Below are 27,563 nucleotides of genomic sequence, written 5' to 3' on the forward strand. Positions count from 1 at the left end.
ACATGAGGGATTTGGCCCATGGATAGTAGTTTGCCAATCTCTGCTCTAATTAATTAGACTTCTTTCTCCATCATCATCTGGAATAGAAAAGTTGTTTTTTTTTTTTTTTTTAAAGCTGATGGGTAATCAAAATCAAAATAGTGATAGCCTAAGAGTATCTTAGGAGAATAAGAAATACTCATTGTGTAATTTGCATATCCCGTCTCCCAAATCTCAAATTCAATCTAAACAAGGTTTTAAACAAACCTCAACAGAGCTATAAAACAGAAAAACTTGATATGTGAGCAAGAACATTTATGTTTACAAAAATTTTCATATTTTCTTCTTCCTGGAACATCTCAAGTTTTATATCACTATCATTAACTCAGTCTGTTTCCTTCCAGTCTTTCTTTGCTTCTGTCTTTCTAAATTTTACTCCATCTTTCTTTTCCCATCTCCACAAAACCACAAAATGAACTCAACAAAACTCACTCACAGAAAGTGTTAAATTATCTATTCTCATGGAAAAAGAAAAGTTGTAAGGATGTACTCTTAGCTTTGGAAATTAGATTTTCAGAATTTATCTTACAGAAAAACTTAAAAATGTACACGAAGATTCAGATACTAAGATGTGAGGTGAGTATGACTAACAATAGTGAAAAAAATGAAGATAATCTAAATTTCCAAAAATAAGGAAATGAGTAAAATTATGTTATATCTGTATAATAGCTCTGTGGCTCTGTAGCAAATCCTGCTTCCTGCCTGATTTTGTAAATAAAGTTTTATAAGAATACACCACAGCCATTTAGAATGGTCTATGGCTGCTTCTGCTATAGACAGAGTTGAGCAGTTGCAACAGACACCCTACAACTCTCAAAACCTAAAATATGTGCTTTCTGGTTCTTTATAGAAAAAGTTTGCTAACCTCAGCAACAGAAGATGTTTAAGTGTATTTCCTAGTATAAGAAAATGTTTATGATGTCTTTATAGTCAGATGAAAATCAGTTATAAAATAACATAGTACATGAGACCAGGTGATGGGTGATTCTTTTATATATATTTCCCCCCAACTAAATATACAATGTAAACAAAAGGCAGGAAGAAAGAATTTACCTACTTTTAAATGACCCAGAAACTTAAAAGGCAAAACAAAGCATAATAATAACAGTTTCCTTTCATTTCTCCTTTTATTTGTAAATAATACTTTGGAGTTTCACATTTATTTATGCCATTTTATTTCTTCAAATAAAATATACAGAACTTTATCTAGAATCATTGGCTTTAAATGATTAATCCCACATTACTAAGAGAAACTATATCGCTGAAATACCAGATGTTTCAAAAGTCTATTTTATTCATACATTTGTCTAATGTATCTTTGTATATACAGTGTGGGGTAACAGTTGGTTCTTTTATTCATAAATGTAGTCATAATTTCTCTACTCAAGTAATTTGTGGAGACCCAATGTTCGGTGCTAAACCACAGGCTGCTTATAACACAGCCACTAACTTCATGAGTATAAAGCCACTAACTTTATAGTCTACTTGGAGAAAACGATGAATAAATAGGCAATTACAGTATGGTATGACAGGTGCTCAGAAGCACAAAATCCTATGGCTATATCCACAAGTATCTAACTCAGACTTGTGAGAATCTAGGAAGGCTTACCAGAGGAAGTGACATTTGAGCTGATATCTGAACTAAGAATCAGATTTAGCCAAGCAAATGAAGAAGAATGTTTTCAGTATGTACAGAAACCTGACAGCAACAGAAACATGGCATCTGGGAATAGGAAAAGTGTAGGTGGGATGAAACAAGGAGTGCAATGGAGAGAAAGAAAAAGAGTATGAGAGAGAGAGAGAAACAGTGTGTGTGTGTGAGAAAGTCTGTGCTTTTGTGTGTGTGCGCACATGCATGTACTAATAACCTGTACAGATTCGCATTTTATAAAGTTCCCTGTGGACACATTGTGGGGACACTGGCAACAGAACTACAGAAAGGAAAATCTGATTAGGAGGCTGCTGGAGGAATTCAGTCGAGATGTCAGTAGAGGTGGAGAAAAGGTCAAGGATTTAGGGAGTAGAATCAAGAGGCTATGGTAACTGGAATTTGAGAGTAGGATAAGGCAGAAGGAATCAAAGATGACTCTTACATTTTTGGCTTAGGCAACTGGATGGATGATAATGTCATTCAAAGAAAACTGTAAAAGAGGGGCGGGTTGACTTCTGTTTTGCATTTATAGAATTTTACATGTCTATAGAATTTCCAAATGGATATTTAAATGAAACACATATAGATATGGAGCTTAAGAAAGAGATCTGGGCTAGAGAAGAAGATAGATTCGCCAGTATGGGCAACAATTGGGTAAGATTTCTCAGGGAGAATATCCAATACCCAATACAAGAGAAGGGACCTAGGCAAGAATCCTGAGGAATACTGATATTTAAGAGAGGCAGTGAGTATTTTGATTTATGTGAGATGTGAGAGACAGAGCCCTGAGAGGGCTACCAGGCAACAAAGGGAGGCTAATAGTGAAAATTTGATAATATAAGCATATTAGCCATGGAACCAGTGTTCCAAGGATCCAGTGGAAATACAAGAGACAGGCAAGTAACGAGAGGCTGGATCAGAGATTGGCAGCAGGATGTAGATAAAACTATATAGGATTGAAAAGAGGCATTTACAAAATTGCTGAGTAAGGACCTTTCAATATCTGTTCCTCCATAAAAACAACAAGAACACTGGCAAAAACTGTCAAAAGCAACTTTTTCAGAACTCTGGAAATTAAAGGTTTGCAACAATCCAAGGCGTATTTATTCAAGAACACCAGATGAATGCTAAAACAGCAAGCTTTGTGGCATTTTAACTTGTTCTAATCTGATCTCTCCCTCTGCAGCTTCAAAACAGTCTTGAAAATCAAAGCCTTGCATCCATAGTAGCTGTAAAAACCAGCAGCCAGGCAGCCACCGGAGGAGCCGGAAGTCATTTGGAGCTCCTCCAAAGCCCTACCCTCAGAAAACTACCACTATTGGACTTGTCTGGCAGCTTGCTGAACAACACTCCATTCCCAGCACTTGCCTTTATTTGATTTGACTGAGGGCTCACACTATGTGAAGAGCCCTATATGCGGCAGGGTCTTTGTGGAAAACAATCAACAGCAATTATTTAATTGCTGTAGCTGCCTGGAGAAATTTTACCAGTTGGGTCTAACAAGAGGCTGACCAAAAAATTCAAAAGTACAAACAGGAATGAAATGTCCACCGGGGGCTTGGAAAAGCTTTGATACAGTTAAGGGAATTTAGAAGGCCATAAGCATGTGTAGGGCTATGTACATGCCCAGGAAAGACCTAAGAAGACTAATATTTTCCCTCTGGTTGATCTTGAGGCTCTGCCCCAACATACTCACAGAGCCCCTCAGCAAAAGCTGAGAAAAGAGGCATTTAAAGAAATCTCTGGTCAACCATTAACTGACCACTATGCTAGCTGAGCAGAGACTTCGAATAGAGACTGCCGGGCATGGTGGCTCACGCCTGTAATCCCAGCACTCTGGGAGGCCGAGGCAGGCAGATTACGAGGTCAGGAGATCGAGATCATCCTGGCGAACATGGTGAAACCCCGTCTGTACTAAAAATACAAAAAAAATTTAGCCGGGTGTGGTGGCGGGTACCTGTAGTCCCAGCTACTCGGGAGGCTGAGGCAGGAGAATGGCATGAACCTGGCGGGTGGAGCTTGCAGTGAGCGGAGATTGTGCCACTGCATTCCAGCCTGGGCGACAGAGTGGGACTCCATCTCAAAAAAGAAAAAAGAATAGAGACTATACAAAATTAGCCCATGAAAATCACTAAAGAAATAAACTGCAGCAACAACAAAAATAAACTGGGTGGGTAGAGAGGAATCTAACTTGAGAACTGCTACATAATTTAAAATGTCTGGTTTTCAACAAAAATAAAATTATAAAACACACAAACAGGCAAATATGGTGCCATATATATATATATATGTGTACACACACACATATATATAAAAGCAGACAACAGAAACTGTTCATGAAGAAGCCAAGACGTTGGACTTACTGGACAAAGATTTTAAGCCAGCTATTTCAAAAAACTAAAGGAAACATGTCAAGAGAGTTAAAGGAGAGTATGAGACCAACATCTTACCAAATAGAGAATATCAATGAAGAGAGAGAAATTATAAAAAAGAACCAAATAGAAATTCCGGAGTTGAAAAGTTCAATAACTAAAATGAAAAATTTACAAGAGGGGATATGATACTATGATATAAGAAGAAATATATATTTGGTCTTCGTCCCTCTTCCTGGTACACAGCTCCTAAAACGTTTGGACTCTTTTAAGCGTTAAGTGTTTACATGTGCACCAATGAGATGACTGGTAGCTGGGGGCTCCTGGATAGCCTCAGGTAGGGCAGAAGTGCAGGGAGCCTAGGGACTCCATTTGTGGCTGGTGTCTGAAGTGAGCAGTACTACTGGACAGAACCCTTACCCTGTAGGGTATGCATTAGTAGTAGTTAGTGTCAGAATTGAATTGAAGTGTAGAACACCCACAGTTGATGTCAGAAAACCAAGAATTTGTTACTGTAAAACTGACGCACAGGATGTCTTTTTCAAATTGGGTGGCCTCTAAGAAGGCTTTCAACTGAGTCTAGCAGAAAATTTGATGGATTTAAATCTTACTTTCTCTTTATAAACTATTTTCTTTCTCCTTATAAACAATGAAGATATGTATAATGTCCTCACATCTCCCCTTTATGTAAGGGAACTAGAAGGGAATCAATTAACCCATTTATGCCAGAGGTTGCAATTTTTTGTGTGTGAAAAATCAGACTTTGGTGATGACCTTGAGCAGTAGGATATAAATAACTCCCACAAGCTTAGCAGCCCAATAATGGAACACTAGGCATAAATGGGTTAAGGGCCAACTTCCAAACTGAACAACAGTAGTTTGATGATTATGATTCTTTTATGATTAATATGTCAGAAATCTGATGAAATGTTATATCCAAAGTTCATAAGCAATTTAATCTGCAATTATTGTTATAGAAAGTAAATCAACAATTCCCTTGATTTTCAATGACTATGAAACTATATGGGTACTGCTCAAAGGCACACACCATGGTATAACTATTTCTAAAAAGCTCAATCTTAAAAAACAAAGCTTCTAATAGTAGTTTCAAGCACAAATCTCCAAGAAAATGTGCACCTTTCAGACTAAATGTCATAAAAATAACTAGTGTTATTAACCTTAGTGAAAAATAAAATTCTGGCTTGTAAAACAAATACTTTTTTAGTTTCAGATAATTTAGCCAGAATGGTCACACACATTAATTTTTGTGGTATTTTAATTGAAAGGTAAATAAGCCAAAGTCTCAAAAAAAAAATTCTGAAAAAAAATTCTGATTATGACATGAAAATTCATCTCAGACAATTTAAAGCAATATTAAAAGTTAATCAAGATAAACTTACTGTCTGGTCAAATTTGTACATAAATACCTAAATGCTCCTTCAAATGCAAATAAATAAAATATTATTGGTAATTAACATTATATGCAAGTCTAGTAAATTATTCAACCATATTTTATGGTAGCTGAATACTAAAGGACCTTAAGCTTTTACCTGTCTAAAAGAAAGTTGAAAAGACAACGCACAGAATGAAAAAAAAATTGTGAATCGTATATTTGATAAGGGACTTGTATCTAGAACAAACAACTCTTACAACTCAATAATAAAAAGACAATAAAATTTTAAAATGGACAGAGACTTCTGGTTGTAAAACGGTGGTATAGAAGTAAGCTGGCTTCACTCACTGCCACAGGAAACCAAAACCACAAATACAGTGCTGACACGATCATGAGCAATATCCCAGAACTCAAATATGAGGAGATGGTTCCCAAGGCCATGAAGAAGTGAAAAAACTCTGAGCAAAAGAAAGCAAATTAGTATTCATAATCACAGTGCCCCTCCCCTCAATCTGTCCAGCACCAAACATGCAGAAAACTTTCCCAACTCAGAGTTGCTACACTGGAAAAAGTATAACTGAGGTGGACAACTGGCTTCTCCACCATCTTGGGTTCGTTGGCAAGAGACCTATCCCTGTCCTAATAACTGGGAGCAGTGGAAATACCTGGGAGCAGAGAGAAATATCCCTGAAAACCGCCAGAAATAAAGAGAAGAGGTCGGAGGTGGGACTACCATCCCTAGTCCTGGAAACTCTGCTATGTAACTCAGCCAAAAGAGATGCCAAGTTGGAGTGGCTGTTCAGCAGCACCACACTGTAAGAGGTTCATTTCACAGGTTCATTGGACATGAACCTCTACCCAGAGGTTAGGTGCTGAAAAGGAGGCAGCAACCTAGCAGATTTAAGAAAAAAAAAAAAAAAAAAAAAAAAGAAAGAAAGAAAATTAACAGGTAAACTTCAAAGAATCTCTAAGCAAGCATATTCGATAAAAACCAAAACAAGCCAGACAGAGAAGACTAGAATAAATTAATCCTTGAATGCAAAGACACAGATGTATATCCACAACAAACAACAGAAAACAGGGAACCATGACCTCAAATAGACAAAGCAAGGAACCAGTGACTGACCCTAAGAAGACAGTGACATGAGCTTTCTGATCAAGAATTCAAAATACCAGGTATAAGGAAATTCAATAACTTACAAGGCAACGCAGAAAAGTAATTAAGAAATTTATTAGAGAAATTTAGCAAGGAGATCAAAATAATACAAAAAAAAATCAAACAGAAATCGAAACTGAGAAATACATTTGGTGAACAGAAAAATTCATTAGGTACTCTCAATAGCACGATGGAAACTCAATAACCTACATGACAACACAGAAAAGTAATACAGAAATTTATTAGAGAAATTTAACAAGGAGAGTGAAATAATACAAAGAAAACAAACAGAAATCAAAACTGAGAAATGCATTTGGTGAACTGAAAAATTCATTAGTCTCTCAATAGCAGGATATATGAAACAAAAAAAAGTCAGTAAGCTCAAAGACAGGCTATTTGAAAATACATGAGGAGAAAAAAGAAAAAAAACCAAGGAAAGGAATGAAGGCTGCCTTTAAGATATAGAAAATTACCTCTAAAGACAAAATCTAAGAAATTTATTGGTATTTAAGAGCGAGGGCTCTTGTTAAGCAAGGGCAAGGAGTAAAAAGCTTATTTCAAGAAATAACAGAAAAAAATCCCAAAACTTGAGAAAAAGATAAATATCCAGGTACAGGAATAAAGGTAAGACAACACCAAATAGATTTGATGCAAATAAGACTACTCCCAAGTTATATAATAATCAAACACTCAAAAGGTCAAGGACAAAGAAAGCAGCAAAGAAGTAAATAATGTATACAAGTGCTCCAACTTGTCTGGCAACAGACATCTTAACAGAAACTATAAAGGCCAGGAAAGAGTGGAATGCCATCTTCAACGTGCTTTAAAAAAATGCCATCTAAGAATAAAGTATTGAGCAATGCTATCCTTCAAATATAAAAAAGAGGGTTTTTGTTCTGTTTTTTTTAAAATCTTCTTTTGTAGTGATGGGAATCACGCTATGTTGACCACGCTGGTTTTGAACTCCTGGACTCAAGCAATCCTCCCATCACTGTCTCCCAAAGTGCTAGGATTATAGGTGTGAGCCACTGTGCCCAGCCAAATATATAGTCTTTCCCAGACAAACTTAAGCTAAGAGAATTCACCACCACCAGAACCACCTTACAAAAAAATGCACATGGGAGTTCTTCCACCAGAGAGAAAAAAACACTAACTTACAAAAAGAAAGCTTGTAAAGGTATAAAACCCACTGGTAAAATTAAGTACACAAACAAACCAGAATACTCTATTACTGCAATTTGTGGTGTACAATCCATTTGTAACTCTGTTTGGTATGAAGTCCAAAAGACAAATCTACCAAAGACAGTAATACTTATAGCAACCCATTAAGAGATAGGCAATATAAAAACATAACACAACATAGTGTCAAAATGTGGGGGGGGCGGGGTGGGGCGGAGTTATAGTAAAGAGGGTTTTTTAGCTTCTCGAGAGGGGCCTCGCAGGCCCCGCTCCCGCCCTCGGCTCGCCTGGCCCAGACCAGAAGTGGCACCGCACGGCCTGGGCCTGGTGCAGGGGGTGAGCACCGGGGCCTGGTCGGATATGGATAAGAAGCACAAGAAGCTCAAGTCGGACAAACACCTCTACCAGGAGTATGTAGAGAAGCCCTTGAAGCTGGTCCTCAAAGCAGGAGGGAACGAAGTCACCGAACTCTCCACAGGCAGCTCGGGGAACAACTCCAGCCTCTTCGAAGACAAAAAACGATCATGACAAACACAAGGAGAGAAAACGGGAAAAGAGAAAGAAAGGAGACAAGCAGGTTCCAGGGGAAGAAAAGGGGAGAAAACAGATAAGAGTTAAGGAGGATAAAAAGAAGCGAGATTGAGACAGGGTGGAGAATGAGGCAGAAAAAGACCTCCAGTGTCACGCCCCTGTGAGATTAGACTTGCCTGGTTAGAAGCCTCTCACAAGCACTTTAGCCAAACAAGAAGTACAACAGATACCCCTTCAAGAAGCTTTGAATCAACTGGCAAGACAATTGCAGAAAAAAGATCCAAGTGCTTTCTTCTCATTTCCTGTGACTGATTTTACTGCTCCTGGCTACTCCATGATCATTAAACACCCAGTGGATTTTAAATGAAAGAAAAGATCAAGAACAATGACTACCAGTCCATAGAAAAACTAAAGGATATCTTCAAACTAATGTGTACTAATGCCATGATTTACAATAAACCAGAGACCATTTCTTATAAAGCTGCAAAGAAGCGGTTGCACTCAGGGATGAAAATTCTTAGACATGAAAGAATTCAGAGCCTGAAGCAGAGCATAGACATCATGGCTGACTGGCAGAAAACTCAAAAGCAGAAAGATAGAACAGACACCTCGCAGAGTGGGGAGGACAGAGGCTGCTGGCCGAGAGACAGAGGACTCTGGAGATGCCAAAGCACACGCCTTCAAGAGTCCCAGCAAAGAAAATAAAAAGAAAAAGACATGCTTGAAGATAAGTTTAAGAGCAATAATTTAGAGAGCGCAGGAGCAGCCTGACTGCATCGTGAAGGAATCTGGAGGAAAGCTGACCAGGAGGCTTGTGAATAGTCAGTGCAAATTGGAAAGAAGAAAACCAGACGGAACAACGTTGGGACTTCTCCATCCTGTGGATCTCATTGTAGGAGAGCCAGGCTACTGCCCTGTGAGACTGGGAGTGACAACTGGAAGACTTCGGTCTGGTGTGAATACTTTGCAGGGGTTCAAAGAGGATAAAAGAACAAAGTCACTCCAGTGTTATATTTGAATTATGGGCCCTACAGTTCTTATGCACCGCATTATGATTCCACATATGTGAATATCAACAAGAATGATTCTGATTTAATCTATTCAACCTATGGGGAAGACACAGATCTTCCAAGCAATTTCAGCAGCCATGAGTTTTTGGCCACGTGCCAAGATTATCCATCTGTGATGGCAGATAGTTTACTGGATGTTTTAACAAAAGGAGGGCATTCCAGGACCCTAGAAGAGATTTAGATGTCATTGCCTGAAGAAGGAAGGCCATACTAGGACACTTGACACAGCAAAAGAAATGGAGATTACAGAAGTAGAGCCACCAGGGTGTCTGGACTCCAATACTTCAAGACAGGCTCATAGCACTGAAAGCAGTAACAAACTTTGGCATTCCGGTTGAAGTTTTTGACTCTGAAGAAGCTGAAATATTCCAGAAGAAACTTGATGAGACCACCAGATTGCTCAGGGAGCTAGCTCCAGGAAGTCCAGAATGAACGTTTCAACACCAGACCCCCTCCCAACATGATCTGTCTCTTGGGTCCCTCATACAGAGAAATGCATCTCACTGAACAAGTGACCAATAATCTTAAAGAACTTGCACAGCAAGTAACTACAGGTGATATTGTAAGCACGTATGGAGTTTGAAAAGCAATGGGGATTTCCATTCCTTCCCCTGTCACGGAAAACAAATCCCCTTTGTGGATTTGACAGAAGATATTGAAGAACCTAAAAAGACGAATGTTGCTGAATGTGGACCTGGTGGAAGTTGAGGCCACCTGTATTTGATTATATATTATGTACATACTTTTTCATTCTTAACTTAGAAACGCTTTTTAGAATATATTAAATATTTGTAAATTGTGTTTTTAATTAAACTTTGCAACAGTGAATTTGAATGTTCCAGAGGTTGGACTTGTATTAGGTAATAAAGCTGGACCTGAGGAAAAAAAAAGAGGGTTTTAAAAAAAAATTTCTATTCTTTGTTTTGTAATTAAGATGTTTTTGTAAGTCTCATGGTTACCACAATGCAAAAACCTGTAATAGATTCACTATAACTAAAAAGCAATGAATTCAAACATACTACCAGAGAAAATCTCTTAACCGCAAAGGAAGACAGAAAAGAAAAAAGGAAGGAGTTCTAAAACAACAGAAAACAAGCAATGAAATGACAGTAGTAAGTTCACTTGGCAACAATAACACTGAATGCAAATGGACTCAATTCTCTAATTACAAGGCAGAATGATTCTGTCTAAACAGATAAAGAAGCAAGAGTTAAACCATATGCTGCCTATAAGAAACTTACTTCGCCTATAAAGCCACACAGAGACTGAAAGTGAAAGGCTGGAAAAAGATATTCCATGCAACTGGAAACAAAAAAGCAGGAGTAGCTATATTTGTATCAGATAAAATAGACTATCAAGACTGTAAAAAGAAACAAAGAGGGTCACTATGTAGTGACAAAAGGGTCAATTCAGTAAGAGGATATAACAATTATAAATATCTATGCATGCAACACCAGAGCATCTGAGTGCATAAAGCAAATAATACATTTAAAAGGAGAGACAGACTGCAATACAGTAATAGTAGGGGACTTCAACACCCCATTTTCAGTAATGGACAGAGCATCCAGACAGAAAATCAACAAAGAAACACTGGAGTTAAGCTACACAGTACACAAACAGGCCTAATCAACATTTATGGAACATTTTACCCATGGCTGCAGAAAACACATTCTTTTCATCAGCATATGGAATATTCTCCAAAACAGATCATATCTGAGACAAAAAACAAGTCTCAGCAAATTTAAGTAAGTAGAAATCATACCAAGTATCTTCTCTGGCCACAATGGAATAAAACTAGAAATTAATAACAAAAGGAAGCTTGAAAAATATACAAACACATGAAAATTAAACAACATTCTCCTGAATGACCAATGGGTCAATAAAGAAATTAAGAAGGAAATCTAAAAATTTCTTGAAACCAATGGAACTGAAAACACAACATACCCAAACCTATGGGACACAGAAGTGGTACTAAGAAGGAAGTTTATAACAATAAACACCTATGTCAAAAAGTAGAAAGACTTCAAATAAACAACCTAACGGTATACCTGAAGGAACTAGAAAAAGAACAAAACAAACCCAAAATTAGTGGAAGGAAATAAATAGTAGAGATCAAATCAGAAATAAATGAAATTGAGACTAAAAACCAATACAGAAGATCAACAAAATGAAAGGTTGTTTTTTTAAAAAAGACAAACAAAATTAACTAACAAACCTTCAGCTAGGCTAGAAAAAAGAGAGAAGATCCAAACAAATAAAACCAGAAACAAAAGAGGAGATAAAACAACTGAGACCATAGAAATACAAAGAGACTATTATGAAGAGGCTAATACATGAGAGACTGTTACGAAGAACTATACACCAACAAATTGGAAAACCTAGAAGAAACTGATAATTTCCTGGACACAGCCTACCAAGGTTGAATCAAGGAGAAAGAAACCTTAATACACCAATAATGAGTAAGGAGACTGAAGCCATAATAGTCTCCCATCAAAGAAGAGCCCAGGACCTAACGGCTTCATTCCTAAATTCCATCAAACATATAAAGAACTAATACCAATTCTACTCAAACTCTTCAAACAAAATTGAAGCAGAAGGCATACTTTCAAACTCATTCTATGAGACCAGCATTATCCTGATACTAAAACCAGACAAGGACACAACCAAAAAAAGAAGACTACAGGCTAACATCCCTGATGAACACAGATGCAAAAATCCTCAACGAAATTCTAGCAAACGAAATTCAACATCACATTAGAAAGATCATTCACCATGATCAAGTGGAATTCATCCCAGGGATGCAGATTGTTCAACATAAGCAAATCAGTGAACATGATACATCACATTAACAGAATCATGAACAAAAAAGCCTATTATTGTTTCAACAGATGCTGGAAAAGCATTAAATAAAATTCAACATCACTTCATGATAAAAACCCTCAAAAAAGGAACATCCCTCAAAATAATAAAGAATATATATTACAAACCCACACCTAACACTGTACTCCATGTGGAAATATTAAAAGCCTTTCCTCTAAGATCTGGAGCAAGACCGGGATGCCCACTTTCACAACTTTTATTCAATGTAATACTGGAAGTCTTGTCCAGAGCAATGAGGCAAGAGAGAGAAATAAAAAGTATCCAAATTGGAAAGGAAGAAGTCAAATTAGCCTTGCTTGCAGATGACATGGTCTTATACTTAGAAAAGCCTGAGGAACTCAACCAAAAAAACTGTTAAAAATGATTAATGGGCCGGGCGTGGTGGCTCATGCCTGTAATCCCAGCACTTTGGGAGGCTGAGGTGGGCGGATCACCAGGTCAGGAGATTGAGACCATCCTGGCTAACATGGTGAAACCACGTCTCTAATAAAAATACAAAAAAAGATTAGCTGGGTGTGGTGGTGGGCGCCTGTAGTCCCAGCTACTCAGGAGGCTGAGGCAGGAGAATGGCGTGAACCCGGGAAGTGGAGCTTGCAGTAAGCCAAGATTGTGCCACTGCACTCTAGCCTGGGCGACAGAGCGATACTCCGTCTCAAAAAAAAAAAAAAAAAAAAAAAAAAAATCAATGAATCCAGTAAAGTTGTAGGATACAAAATCAACATACAAAAATCAGTAGCATTTATATACGCCAACAGCAAACAATCTGAAAAAAAAAAATCAAGAAAGCAACCCCACTTACAATAACTACAAAGAATAGAAAATATCTAAATCAATCTAACCAAAGAAGTAAAATATCTCTACTAGAAAAAGTATAAAACGCTGATGAAAGAAATTAAAGAGGACACAGAAAACTGAAAAGATACTCCATGCTCATGGATTAGAAGAACCAATATTGTTAAAGTAACAATTCTGGCTAATGTGGTAACTCATACCTGTATCCCAGCACTTTGGGAGGCTGAGACGGAAGGATTGCTTGAGCCCAGGAGTTCAAGATAAGCCTGGGCAACATGGTGAAACCCTGTCTATACAAAAAATACAAAAATTAGCTGGACATGGTAGCACACGCCTGTAGTCCCAGCTACTGGGGAGGCTGCAAGGTGGGAGGACTGCCTGAGACCAGAAGTCAAGGCTGCAGTGAACTGTAATTGCACCACTGCACTCCAGCCTGTAAGACACAGCAAGACCCTGTCTCAAAACAAAACAGAACAAAACAATTCTACCCAAAGCAATTTACAAAGTCAATGGAATCCCTATCAATGTATAAACGACATTCTTCACAGAAATAGAAAAAACAATCCTAAAATATGTATGGAACCATAAAAGACCCTGAATAGCCAAATCAATCTTCAGCAAAAAGAAAGCTGGAGGCATCACACTACCTGACTTCAGAATATACTACAAAGCTATAGAAACCAAATCAGCGTGCTATTGGCATAAAAACAGACATATAGACCAATGAAACAGAACAGAGAACCTACATATAAATCCAGACATTAACAGCTAACTCATTTTCAACAAAGGCATCAAAAACATACAATGGGAAAAAAAACAGTCTCTTCAACAAATGGTGCTGGGAAAACTGAATAACCACATGCAGAAGGATGAAACTAAAAACAGAACCTTATCTCTCACCATATACAAAAGTCAAAATGGATTAAAGACTTAAATCTAACACCTGAAACTATGAAACTACTAGAAGAAAACATTGGGGAAGTGCTCCAGAACATTGGTCTGTGCAAAGATTTTTTTGGGTAAGACCTCAAAAGCACAGGCAACCAAGCCAAAAATAGACAAAAGGATTACATCAAGCTTCTGTAGAGCAAAGGAAACAATCGATGAAGTGATAAAGACAATTCATAAAATGGAAAAAAATATTCACACGCTACTCATCTAACAAGGGATTAACAACCAGAATATATAAGGAGCTCAAACAACACAATAACAACAAAACAAATAATCTGATTTTTAAATAGGCAAAAGGTCTGAATAGATATTTCTCAAAAGAAGACATAAAAATGGCCAGACACATGAAAAGATGCTCAACATCACTAATCATCAGAGAAATACAAATCAAAATCATAATGAGATATCATCTCACCCCAGTTAGAATGGCTTTTATCAAAAAGACAATGAATAATGGATGCTGGTGAGGATGTGGATAAAGGAGAATCCTTATACACCACTGTTGGGAATGTAAATTAGTACAGTTACTATGGAAAACTGTGTGGAGGTTCCTCAATCCAACAATTCCACTTTTGAATATAAACCCAAAAGAAAATCAATATATTGAAGATATTTCTGTACTCCCATGTTTATTGAAGCACTATATTCACAATAACAAAAATTAGAATCAATATAAGTGCCCGTCAGTGGATGAATGGATAAAGAAAATATGGTATATATACACAATGGAATGTTATTCAGCCATATAAAAAAATGAAATCCTGTCATTTGCATCAACATGAGTGAAACTGGAAGTCATTATACGTTAAGTGAAAAAAGCCAAGTACAGAAAGACATTATCACATGTTCTCATTCATATGTGGCAGCTAAAAAAGTGGATCTCATGAAGATAGAGAGTAGACTGGTGGTTACCAGAAGCTGAGAAGGGTCGGGGTGCAAGGATGAAGAGAGGTTGATTAAGGGGTACAAATATACAGTTCGAGAGAAGAAACGAGACCTAGTGTTTGGTAGATCAGCAGGGTGACTATAGTTTACAATAATATGTTGTATATTTCAAAATAGCTAGAAGAGAATAAATCAAATATTTCTAGCATAAAGACAAATATTTAAGATGAGATGAATATCCCAATTACACTGATTTGATCTTTACAAATTACATAAATGTAGTAAATTATCACATGTACCCCAAACATATGTACATCTACTATGTCTCAATAAAAAATATTAAATATTTTAAAAGGGCAAAGGATGTGAATAAACATTTTCCTGAGGAGATATCAAATGGCAAATAAGCACACTGAAAGATTCTCAACATCAGCAGCCATCAGCAAAATGCAAATCGGAACCACACACTCACTAGGACAGCTATAATTAAAAAGTCAGACAATAACTAGTGTTGTGGAGAAACTAGAAATTTCATACACTACTTCTAGGAATGTTAAATGGTGCAGGTGCTTTATAGAATAGTCTGGTAGTTCTTCAAAAAGTTAAACAAATAGAGTTATCATATGACCAGCAATTCTACTCCTAGGTATATGTCTAAGAGAAATAAAAATACATGTCCACACAAATACTTGTACATGAATATTCATAGCAGCATTATTCATAATGGTCAAAAGGTGAACACAACTCAGAAGTCCATCAATTGATGAATGGATAAATACAATACAGCATATCCAGAAAACAGAATATTATTCAGCCATAAAAAGGAATGAAGTGCTGATAAATGCTATACTATATATAAAATTAAAATATTTCAATTAAAAATTGTATACTAAGAATTTTTATTTTTAGCATTTTATTAATTTTTTAGTATTAAATTTTAGTTTACAATTTTTAATTAAAATATTTTAATTTTATATTATAGAGAAACATTTAAAATATTATGCTAACTTAAAGGAGCCAGACACAAAAAATCACATATTATATGACTCCATTTATGTGAAATGTCCAAAATAGGCAAATTTATAGAGAAAGAAAGGAGATTAATGGTTGCTGGGGCTTAGGGAATTGGGAGGAAATGAGTAGTGACTGCTATTTGATACAGTGTTTCTTTTTAGGGTGACAATGTTCTAAAATTGATTGAGCTTATGGTTGCACAACTCTGTGAATAAAGATCACTGAATTGTATAATTTAAATAGGTAAAATGTATAGTATGTGTGCTACATCTCAATAAACTTACATAATCTTTTTTGGAGACAGGGTCTTCCTCTGTCACTCAGGCTGGAGCACAGTGGCAGGATCACAGTTCACTGCAGGTCTGACCACCTGAGCTCTAGTGATCTTCCTGCCTCAGCCTCTCGAGTAGCTGGAACTACAGGTATGTGACACCTGCCTAATTTTTTTATTTTTAGTTTTATTTTTTATAGAGACAGGGTCTCGCTACACGCTTAGACTGGTCTCAAACTCCTGGGCTCAAGTGATCATCTTGCCTCAGCCTCCTGAGTAGCTGCCTTGCCTCAAAGTGCTGGGATTACAGGCATCAGCCACCTCACCCGGCCTGTTATATAATCTTTTAAACTTATCTATACTCACTGTTTTCTTCAGCAGTTGCTAATGAGATGACCTAATTTTGAATATACCATTAGAGAAAATGCATTCATTAAATTATTCAATTTATATCATAGGAATAAATTATGAATATACAGAAATATAATCATTTGCCACTAAAACCACTTACATATCTTTATTTTTATTTAATGATGCACTAAATATAGTATTTTTATTTTAATTATTTTTTTAGAGACAGAATCTTGCTATGTTGCCCAGGCTGGGACTATAAGTGTGCACCAGTGTACCTGGCTTTAAACCCTGAATCATATTAAGATTAAAAAAAAAAAAAAGAGGTAAAGTGATCATTACCAAAAAATAAACTAACAATTAAGAAAGAACTGTTAATGTTAAGAAAGTTTTCTCAGACAATAAAACTAAATGACAATAAAAAAAATTAATATTTGAACAGGCTCCTCACATCCCTCAAAATCCCGTATCCCAACCCGATATCCTATAACTTTCATACATGAATTAAGGAAAGGTTTTCTTAGGACTATGTTTAATTATTTAGAGTCCTGGGTTGATATGGCAAGTGAGTTCTACTAAGCATACAGTTGATCTCACAGGGTCCTGAATAAGGCAAAATGATAAATCATAAAAATCTGAAGTCCAAAGCTTTGGGCAAAAACACGTTAACTTGTCAAAAACAATGCAAACCAGAAGTCAGTGGAGCAACATCTTTAATGTATTAAAAGAAAAAAAAAAACAGTCAATTTTTTAGTGGTTACCCTGGAGTTTGAAGTATACATTTGCAACTATTCTAAATCCACTTTCAAATACTATACTGCCTCAAAGGTAACTTATATTAGGTTGGTGCAAACGTAACTGTGGTTTTTGCATTGCTGGAATTTGCTGTTTGATTGGAACACATTCTTAAATAAATGTGATTATGTTATACATCCTTTTAACAGGCATTTCTCACTTTATGTTTTTTTGCTAATGACTTATTACCTGCTGTTCATTTTATGTTTAGAGTATGGAAATGACGTCAGACAAAAAGCAAATTTGAGCGATTTTCTTATTTGAGTTCAAAATGGGTTGTAAAATAGCAGAGACAACTCACAACATCAACAATGCATGTGGCCCAGGAACTGCTAACAAATGTACAGTGCAGTGGTGGTTCAAGAAGTTGTGCAAGGGGGACAAGAGGCTTGAAGATAAGGAGCTTGGTGGCCGGCCATCAGACGTACACAACAACTAATTGAGAGTAATCATCAAAGCTGATCCTCTTAAAACTACACGAAAAGTTGCCAAAGAACTCAACATAGAGCATTCTACAGTTGTTCAACATTTGAAGCACATTGGAAAAGTGAAAAAGCTAAATAAGTGGGTGCCTCATGAGCTGCATGAAAATAAAAGAGATCTTTTTGAAGTATGGTCTTCTCTTATTCTACACAATAACAATGAAACATTTCTCAATTGGATGGTAACATGATGGAAAATGGATTTTATGTGATGACCAGCTCAGCGGCTGCACCAAGAAGAAGCTCCAAAGCACTTCCTAAAGCCACACTTGCACCAAAAAAAGGTCATGGTCACAGTTTGGTGGTCTGCTGCCCATTTGACCCACTACAGCTTTCTGAATCCAGGCAAAAACCAATACATCTGAAAAGTATGCTCAGCAAATCAATGAGATGCACCGAAAACAGAAAGGGCCCAATTCCTCTTCAAGACAATGCCTGACCGCCAACCAGCGCTTCAAAAGTTGAAGAAATTGGGCTATAAAGTTTTGCTTCAGCCACCATATTCACTTGACCTCTTGCCAGTGGACTACGATTTCTTCAAGCATCTGGACAACTTTTTGCCAGGAAAATGCTTCCACAACCCACAGGATGCAGAAAATGCTTTCCAAGAGTTCACTGAATCCCAAAGCAAAGATTTTTTTTTGAGACGGAGGAGTTTCGCTCTTGTTGCCCAGGCTGGAGTACAATGGCACAATCTTGGCTCACTGCAACCAATGCCTCCAGGGTTCAAGTGATTTTCCTACCTCAGCCTCCCTCCCAGTAGCTGGGATTACAGGCATGCGCCACCACGCCCGGCTAATTTTGTATTTTTAGTAGAGACGGGGTTTCTCCATGTTGGTCTCGAACTCCCAACCTCAGGTGATCCGCCCACCTGGGCCTCCCAAAGTGCTGGGATTACAGGCGTGAGCCACCGCGCCAAGCCCCGAAGCAAAGATTTTTATGCTACAGAAATAAACAAACTTATATCTTTTGGCAAAAATGTGTTGATTATAATGGTTCCTATTTTGATTAATAAAGATGTGTCTGAGCCTAGTTATAACGATTTAAAATTCCTGGTCCAAAACTGCAATTACTTCTAAGGGACAGCCCTCCTGTCCCTTATAAAATTGCTGCCATTAATTTCACTTATCCCTAAGCTATAACTGAATGCATTACTGCTATTATTATTTTGAACAGTTACCTATCAAATAAGAACAAGAAAATAAAAGATTTTACCTTTACTTATTCCTTTTCTAATACTCTTCCTTTCTTTATGTAGATCCAAGTTTCTCACCTATATCATGTTCCTTTTCTCTGGAGAACTTCTAACATTTCTTATAAGGCAAGTAACATTTCTTACTGGCAACAGATTCCCTCAATGTTTATTTGTCTGAGAAAGTTTTTTATTTCTCTTTCATTTTGAAGGATAATTTCACTGCACACAGAATAATTCCAGGTTGGTGGTGTTTTTCTTTCAACACTTACAACATTTCACTCCTCTCTCTTCTTGCTTGCACTGTTTGTGAACAGAAGTCCGATGTAATTTTTGCTTTCTTCACATATAAGTAAGGTGGGTTTTTTCGCCTCTGGTTTCTTTCAAAATTTTCTCTTTATCTTTGGTTTTCTGCAGTTTGAATATGATATGCGTAGGTGTTTAATTTTGGAAAATTCTCAGTCATTATTACTTCAAATATTTATTTTGTTCTTCTGAAAAGCCCATCAAAGGTATTCTTCATTTCTGTTATAGATTTTATTTCTAGCATTTTCTTTTCTTACAATTCCAATCCCTATGCCTCCATTATCCATCTGTTCTTTTTGTTACTGTTGTTGTTGTTGTCGTTGTTGTTTTTGAGACACGGTCTCGCTCTGTCACTCAGGCTGGAGTGCAGTGGCGTGACCTTGGCTCACTGCAGCCTTGATCTCATGGGCTCAGGCAATTCTCCCACCTCAGCCTCCCAAATGGGTGGGACTACAAGCGCATATGCCACCACACGCAGCTAATTTTATTTTTTATAGAGATGAGGTCTCACTATGTTGCCCAGGCTGGTCTTGAACTCCTGGGCTCAAGTCATTCTCCCACCTCGCTTCCCAAAGTGCTGAGATTACAGGTGCGAGCCACCACGTCCAGCCACTCATCTGTTCTTGTACGTTGTCTACATTTTTTATTACAGACCTTACCATGTTACTCCTCATTATTTTAAATTATCAATCTGACAATTCCAAAATCTCTGCCATATCTAGCTAGGAGTTAAGACTGTCATGTTTACTATTTTTGCTGTAGTTATAGGTGTTAGAGGCTAATATTTTCTCTACTGTCCTTGTTTTTGTCTCATACTGTCTTTGGGTTTCCCTAGAAACTCTTTACATAGTGTAAGTCTAAGCCTTGCAGTTCTTTCAGCTGTAATCTTCTGTTATTATACAGGAGCCTGCTGACATGAGGGGAGGGGAAGAGCCTGTTGATGTGGGGTATGGGGAGAAGATAAAGTGTTCTATAGTCCTATGATTACGTTTCAGTCTTTAAGTGGGCCTGTGCCCCTGGGGTGTGACCGTCACAAGTGATTTTCAGCTCTTCCCCCACTTAGGTGAAACAGGAAGAATAAAGGGGGCTGGAGTTAAGATACTTCCCTTTCCCTGAGTTGGTTATGGCGCTGGTGGTTTCCTTTGGCGAATTTTACATGTGACCTTGTAAACAATGTGTATTCTGAAATTATTAGGTAGGTGTAAGGTTCTAAAAACGTCAGTTAGACTGAGTTGGTTGACAGTGTTGTTCAAGTGTTTCATATACTTACTGATTTTCTACCTACTTGTTTCACCAAATGCTGAAAGAGAAGTGTTAAAGTCTCCAACCGTAACACTGGCTTTATCTTTTTCTCTCTTTAGTTCTCCCTTATGTTCTCCCTTGATGTCAGTATTGCATCAAGTTTTTTGAACTTTTTGTCTTTTTGAAAACTTGAACTTTTTATCATTTTGAAATATCCCTCTTTAATTCTGATAATACGACTTACCATGAAGTCTACTTTGCCTGATCTTTAGATACTCCAGTGTTCCTAGTGACTTTTCCTTGCAGAGTACATTTCTCCACTGTTTTACTTTCAAACTGTCTAAAGTATGATTCTTATGAGCTGCATATGGTAGTGCTTTGCATTTTAAGTTAGAATAATAAGTCCATGTAAAACTAATCCAATTATTTAATAAGGTTTGAGGTTATGTCTTGCCATTTTGTTTTCTATTTTTCCTGCTTATTCATTGCTCATTTTTTTTCCCTAACCTGCTCTCTTTTGGCCTGAAAAAATTTTAGATTCAATTCTACCTTATCAGTTGTCTTAATAACTACATCTCTTTAAGTAGTTGTTCTTATGATGATTTCCCTGTATATGGTTTGAGAAATTTTTCTTGGCTGATTTAAAGATTTTTATTAATTTGCAACAATTCAATTATGATGTGCCATGGTGTGTGTGTGTGTGTGTGTGTGTGTGTCCTGTTTAGGATCTGTGGTGGTGTTTTTTGCTTCTGGGACAGGATCTCACTTTGTCGCTCAGGCTGGCTGTATTGTTATTTATAAGTTTTGTTCTATTGTGTTTTCATTAAAATTACTAAACACACTTATAATACCTATCTTAAAGTCCTTTCCCTTGAATTTGATCACATATTGCATTCTGGGTCTGTTTTTATTCACAAGACTTTCTCCTTTTTATAGATTACATTTGCCTACTTCTTTATATATCTAGTAATTTTTTTTTTTCCAGACAGAGTCTTTCCTGTCGCCCAGGCTGGAGTGCAGTGGCTCACTGCAACCTCCGCTTCCTGGGTTCAAGCCATTCTCCTGCCTCAGCCTTCCGAGTTGCTGGGACTACAGGCGCCGCCACCTTGCCCAGCTAATTTCTGTATTTTTAGTAGAGACGAGGTTTCACCATATTGGCCAGGCTGGTCTCAAACGCCTGACATTGTGATCCACGCGCCCGGCCATATCTAGTAATTTTTAAATAGATGGTAGGCATTGTAGATACCTGCTTATATGTGGATTTTATTGTCTTCCTTTCAAGAAAGGTTTGTCCCAACAGGCAACTAATTTACTTGCAGATCAATCTGATTGTTTTCAGCCTCGTTTTTAAAGTTTGTTAGTGCAGGTCCAGGAAGGCCTTTACGCTAAGACTACATTAGCCCTACTCATAAGATGTGACCTTTCTGGAATTTCTACTGAATGCCTGGTGTATTCAAGAAGGTCTCAATACTCTGAATAGACAAAATGTTCATATTTTGCAGATGTGTGCAAACTTTGGTAGTTGCTTAATTTATGGTTTTCAGTAGCTATCCTTTCACTGAAAATTGGCCTCATAGGGTCTCAACCTGTCCATACACAGCTCAACATTCAGCCAAAGGCTGTTCATTTATTCATTTCATGAAGGAATTTAGAAGAGATGCTATCCTTTAGTCTGATACATGACTTTAATTGTGTAGCCAGAAATTCTTAATTGTTTTATAAAAAGGAGTTAATTCTATTTCCCAAAGCTCTGAGGTCAAAGAGAACTGATTTTAAATATTCCAAACCAAACAGAAAACAGAGTACCATTATTGTCCATGTTCCATTCCCTCTATAAAATATGGGCAAACAACAGAGAATTAACAAAGTGTGTATAGCAATGGTAAGTGACATGGAAATGTATCATGTAGACAGGCCTTCAAACATCTACTGGCAGATTAGGAAGTATTGGTTAAAAACATAGGTTCATAAAACTATAGATCAGCGGAAAAGGAATTGATTGCCCATTGCATAGTGCTAGACCAAGTGGTTATCAAGCCGGGAAAAAAACGTAGGGTTAGATTTCCAAAATCATACTGCCCAAGAAATCAATCCAGATAGATTCAAATCCAAGTATATACAAAAATTTTTAAAGTCTCTGTCTAAAGGAGATTTTTTAAAACAGGCATAAAAGGCTTAAACTACAAAAGAAAAAGCTATGACTTTAAATTAAAATGGCCACGAATACCATAAATTAAAAGACAAAGACCTGAAAGAGATGTTTCCAATACACTTAACCACAAATGATCAGTATCCAGAATATATAAAGAACTCCTACAAATCAGTAAGAAAGATAGCAACCCAAAAGAAAAATGGTGAAAGAATATGATGGGGCCATTTCCACAGAAAAGGAAGAAAACGAAAGTAGAATGACTGATAATATATCAAATGATAATCAACCTTTAGGTTTTACGTTCTGAAAATTCCTACAAACTTCTTTCACTCAAAACAAAACTTTTTGATACAGCCAAGATAAAATGCCTAATGGGTTAGTTGCTTGGTGTAGGTTTTCTCTACTCCAGTACAATAAAATTAGACTTATTTGAAAGGAAAAAAATGCCAGGGCTATAATGTCATCTGCTAATTTGTCCTTTTTGTCATTAGAAAAACTTCACAAAGCAGGTCAATGTTTAAGGTATATTTTCCTCAACTGGCAAAGAGAATTGAATACTGTTCATCCTACTTCTTCCCCAGAAGTATAGTGGCCAAAGCGAAGGAGATTTACGGAAGGCAATCATTAACCCAGAGAACTAACCTAGGCAGTCAAGCAACCGATCACCTCATCGTTTTCAAGAATCAACTACAGATAATAAAACGGCAAAGGAGAGAAATACAAGAAGCTCTCGGCATGTGGCAAACTGCCTTGGAAGGGAAGAAGAAACAAAAACTTTTGGGGTCCATTTAAAAACTCAATGAGAATACACTTCTATCTGAAGAAAAAAGTGTTAACAAGAATGCAGGTGGCAACAACAGACAGTGGGAACTACTAGAAAGGAAAGGTAGGGAGGGAGGCAAGGATTAAGTAACCATTGGGTGCCATGCTCACTACCTGGGTAACGGGGGTCAATCATGTCCCAAGCCTCAGCATCATGCAATATACCCATGTAACAAACCTGAATATGTACCCCTGAATCTAAAATACAAGTTGCAATTTTTTAAAAAAACAGGTAAAATAAAGAAAAATAAAAGTATTAAATATATTTAGAAATTGGAGTAAAGTTACTCTTAAAACCTTAAAAAGAAAACCATTTTAAAAATATTTTCTGGTTATTCTAAATAAATTAGGGAGATATACCATCAATTCACCATACGTTTTTACTGAACACCTAAGTGTGTACAAGGCTTTATAAAGGTAATGTGGATTTCAAAATGAATTAAGTATAACCTCTACCTTTAAAGAGCTGGGGATGGGGTTGTTGCAAAAAGTTATACTGCAAGACAGAGATGGAAACAAAATGCTTAGGGAGCCCCCCTAAAAAGAGAAACTAATTGGAATGGATGTGGCAAGAAAGGATTCATAGAAGTGTTATTTACACCAGTCTTTAAAGGATGGGTAGGAATTTAACAGACATAAGAAAAGGAGACTGGAAAAGGTACAGCAGACAAAAAAAACAGAGGGAACAGTTTAAGCAAAGGTATGGGGGTTAGACAAAGCATAGGATATATTCAGGAAATGCCAAGCATATGAGTGGGGTTGAAATATAAGATTCATGGTAAAGAGAAAGAAAAATGGGAAATAAGCCTAGAAAAGAACAATGGAGACAGACTGAGGAAGTCCCTTTACACAACATAAAAAGTTCATTTTCAGCTGCGGGGATTCAAATGATTTTGTGCTGTACAGACATATGTAATGTAGCCCTTTACTGTCAGATGGCCCTGTGTATGAGTTAAGTCTCATTTTAACAATTGTGCTGTCTTGTGGTCATCAATCCACCAAGTCCCATGAGAGTTAACCGTTAATCGGAATAAATGCTGAGGTTGGTTAAATGCTAAATTTTAAAACAGATCCTGCTGCTCTATAATCAATATGATTCTGTTAATAGAGTGACAATATAATTTCTTGTACAAACTGGATTGTTGAGAATAAAGGTGGTTCCTATTAATAATAATGCTAGTGTAAATTAGGAACATCCCAACAAACTGGGATGAAGTGACTTTAGTTATAAAAACTCCCAAATCACCTGGGCACGGTGGCTGGCTCACGCCTATAATCCCAGCACTTTGGGAGGCCGAGGCGGGATGGATCACCTGAGGTCAGGAGTTCGAGACCAACCTGACCAACAAGGTGAAACCCCATTTCTACTAAAAATACAAAAATTAGCCGGGCGAGTTGGCAGGCGCCTGTAGTCCCAGCTACTCAGGAGGCTGAAACAGGAGAATTGCTTGAACCCGGGAGGCAGAGGTTGCAGTGAGCCAAGACCATGCCACTGCACTCCAGCCCGAGCAACGGAGCAAGACTCTGTCTCAAAACAAACAAACAAACAAACAAAAAACTCCCAAATCAAAGGGACTCTACTTTTCTTCCACAAATTCCCTTCAGTGGGAATCTCCTTTTGTAAAGCCTTAGGAGAATCTAGTATTTGATACTGAGATTAGTGGCTATGGCATTTTAAAGAGATAGGCATATATTAAAAATGAATAAATCTACTCTTTGTATAGTAGCAGAGACTTGAAGAATGAATAACTTCGTGTAAATCTATATGAGACTTCTTTACCTTAACTAATGACAACCATGAAGACACAAGAACTGCATACTGATCACTAATCTCACAAGTATAATTAGACTCAGATGGTATTTCCTGAGCTTTGGTGTTTTTTATATTTGAAAACAGTTAATTTTCAACTATACCTACCATCCCAAAATATATTAGTCTTTATTTTAGCATACTGAAGGAAAAAAAATCTGTTTATTGTTAAAATTACAGAATACACCTGATGGTTTGCAAAAGACTTAATATGGGTAGCTGCAAAACTTAGCCTTTAGCCTCTTGCCAAATACCATACCAGACGTGTTCTGAATCACCAGTAAACCCGGATGCCCTCGTGTGAGATTATTTCAACTCCAACATTCAAATGCTTGCTATTAGAAAACACTTACAGAGAAAAATGCAATCTCACTAACTAGAAATTAATAAAGAGACAAAACAAACCTGTGGTCTTAATGAGCAAATAAAACCAAAAACTTCAAATGTCAGGACTCTAAGGAAAGTAATTTAACCTCTACTAATTTTTGTCAAAGTCTAAGACCTGATTAAAGATGGTTTTCACCCTGTAAAAAGCTGTTAACCTTTTCACATTAAAAAAATTCACCTTATGTCAAGGGTTGGCATAAGGTATAACAGGACAAACGGCAAATATTTTAGGCTCTGTGGGTCACAGTGAACCTTTGGTGCAACTACCTCCTGCTGAAGCATGACAACAGCCATTATAAGTAATCAATGTGAGGGGCAGTGATCCAATAAAGTTTTACTTAGAAAAACAGGTGGTTGGACTGGATTTGGCTCACAGACTATAGTTGGTCAACCCCTCTTTCAGAATATAAGCTCTGGGCAGTACTTGATACATAATAGATGCTCTATAAATGTTTATTGATGAATCATATTATTTAATAAGCAAAAAACTTAACCAAATGTCTCTGATACTATACAAACACTGTGTTCATTGAGTATTGAGACTCAACTTCCTAAGTTAGAATTTATAGGTTATTTCCCACACAAAACCCTCATTTAAAAATTTTTTTAATTAAAAATTTTACTTTAATTGTATTATGAATCATGGAACACTATCATGTCAGTATTGAACTCTGTTCACCCAAGATATGAATTTTCTGGCTCCTTGGGGCTGTTCATATAAATAAGCAATCCAACGATCCGGTATAAGGACTAGAGCTGAATGGTCATGTTGAGTTAAGGCCACAGTTAATACCTTAACAGGCAAGTGAGAGCCAAAGGCAAATGGGAAGAACTGTGTGGAAACTGGTCTGCAGAGAAAACAATGGAAGAGAAGTGAGACTTGTTTATACCATGCAACGAAGATCTGTGAGATTTCCCTATACTGTAATAATAAATCCCCTTTTTATTAGAGGTTTTCTTTTTCTTTTTTCTTTTTTTTTTTTTGAGACAAGGTCTTGCTCTGTTGCCCAGGCTGGCGTATAATAGAGTAATCTTGGCTCACTGCAACCTCTGCCTCCTAGGCTCAGATGATCCACCTCAGCCTCCTAGGTAGCTGGGACCACAGGCACGTGCCACCACACCCAGCTAATTTTTGTATTTTTTGGAAAGATGGGGTTGCCCAGGCTGGTCTTGAAATTCTGGGCTCAAGTGATCCACCTGCCTCGGCCTCCCAAAATGCTGGGATTACAGGCGTGAGCCACCGTGCCTGGCCATTTTCTTTTCTTTCCGAGACAGGGTCTAACTCTGTCACCCAGGCTGGAGTACCATGGCACAATCACGGCTCACTGTAGCCTCAACCTCCCAGGATTAAATGATCCTCTCACCTCAGCCTCCCCAGTGTGTGGGACTACAGGGGCATACCACCACACTCGGCTTTTTTTTTTTTTTTTTTTGATTTTTTAATAAAGATGAGGTCTTGGTATGTTGCCCAGCCTGGTCTCTAACTCCTGCTTGAGGAGTAAGAGACTCCTCAAGCAATCTTGCCTCAAACAATCCTCCTGCCCCGGCCTCCCAAAGTGCTGAATGGGATTACAGGCGTGAGCCACCACACCTGGCCAATTACAGCTTTTTTGAAAGAGCTTGTGGTCTTTGCAAACAAATCATTCCTGAATAGAAAATGGAATATGAAACACTCTGGAGAGGATTTAATGCTCGAGCTTAAACTTTAAAAACGAGTAGGCAGGGTTTTGAGTCAAGGTGAAGTAATAGGGAATAAATTTACCCACTGCCTGAAATAACTAATAAACAGAAAAGCATGTAAATCAATGGTCTTTACATATTAGACATTGGCCAGCATAGG

General features: G+C 37.3%; 1 protein-coding gene and 1 pseudogene across 5 annotated transcripts in view; one reads left to right on the top strand and one right to left on the bottom strand.

Annotated features, from left to right (window-relative positions):
- Nucleotides 1–27,563, bottom strand: part of REV3L (REV3 like, DNA directed polymerase zeta catalytic subunit) — a 186,962-nt gene that overhangs the window by 124,285 nt on the left and 35,114 nt on the right. The window lies entirely within an intron of this gene.
- On the top strand, nucleotides 8,145–10,099 carry LOC129038805 (bromodomain-containing protein 7-like; annotated as a pseudogene).

Source organism: Pongo pygmaeus, chromosome 5 (assembly GCF_028885625.2).
Source record: "Pongo pygmaeus isolate AG05252 chromosome 5, NHGRI_mPonPyg2-v2.0_pri, whole genome shotgun sequence".
In the NCBI taxonomy this organism is placed as follows: domain Eukaryota; kingdom Metazoa; phylum Chordata; class Mammalia; order Primates; family Hominidae; genus Pongo; species Pongo pygmaeus.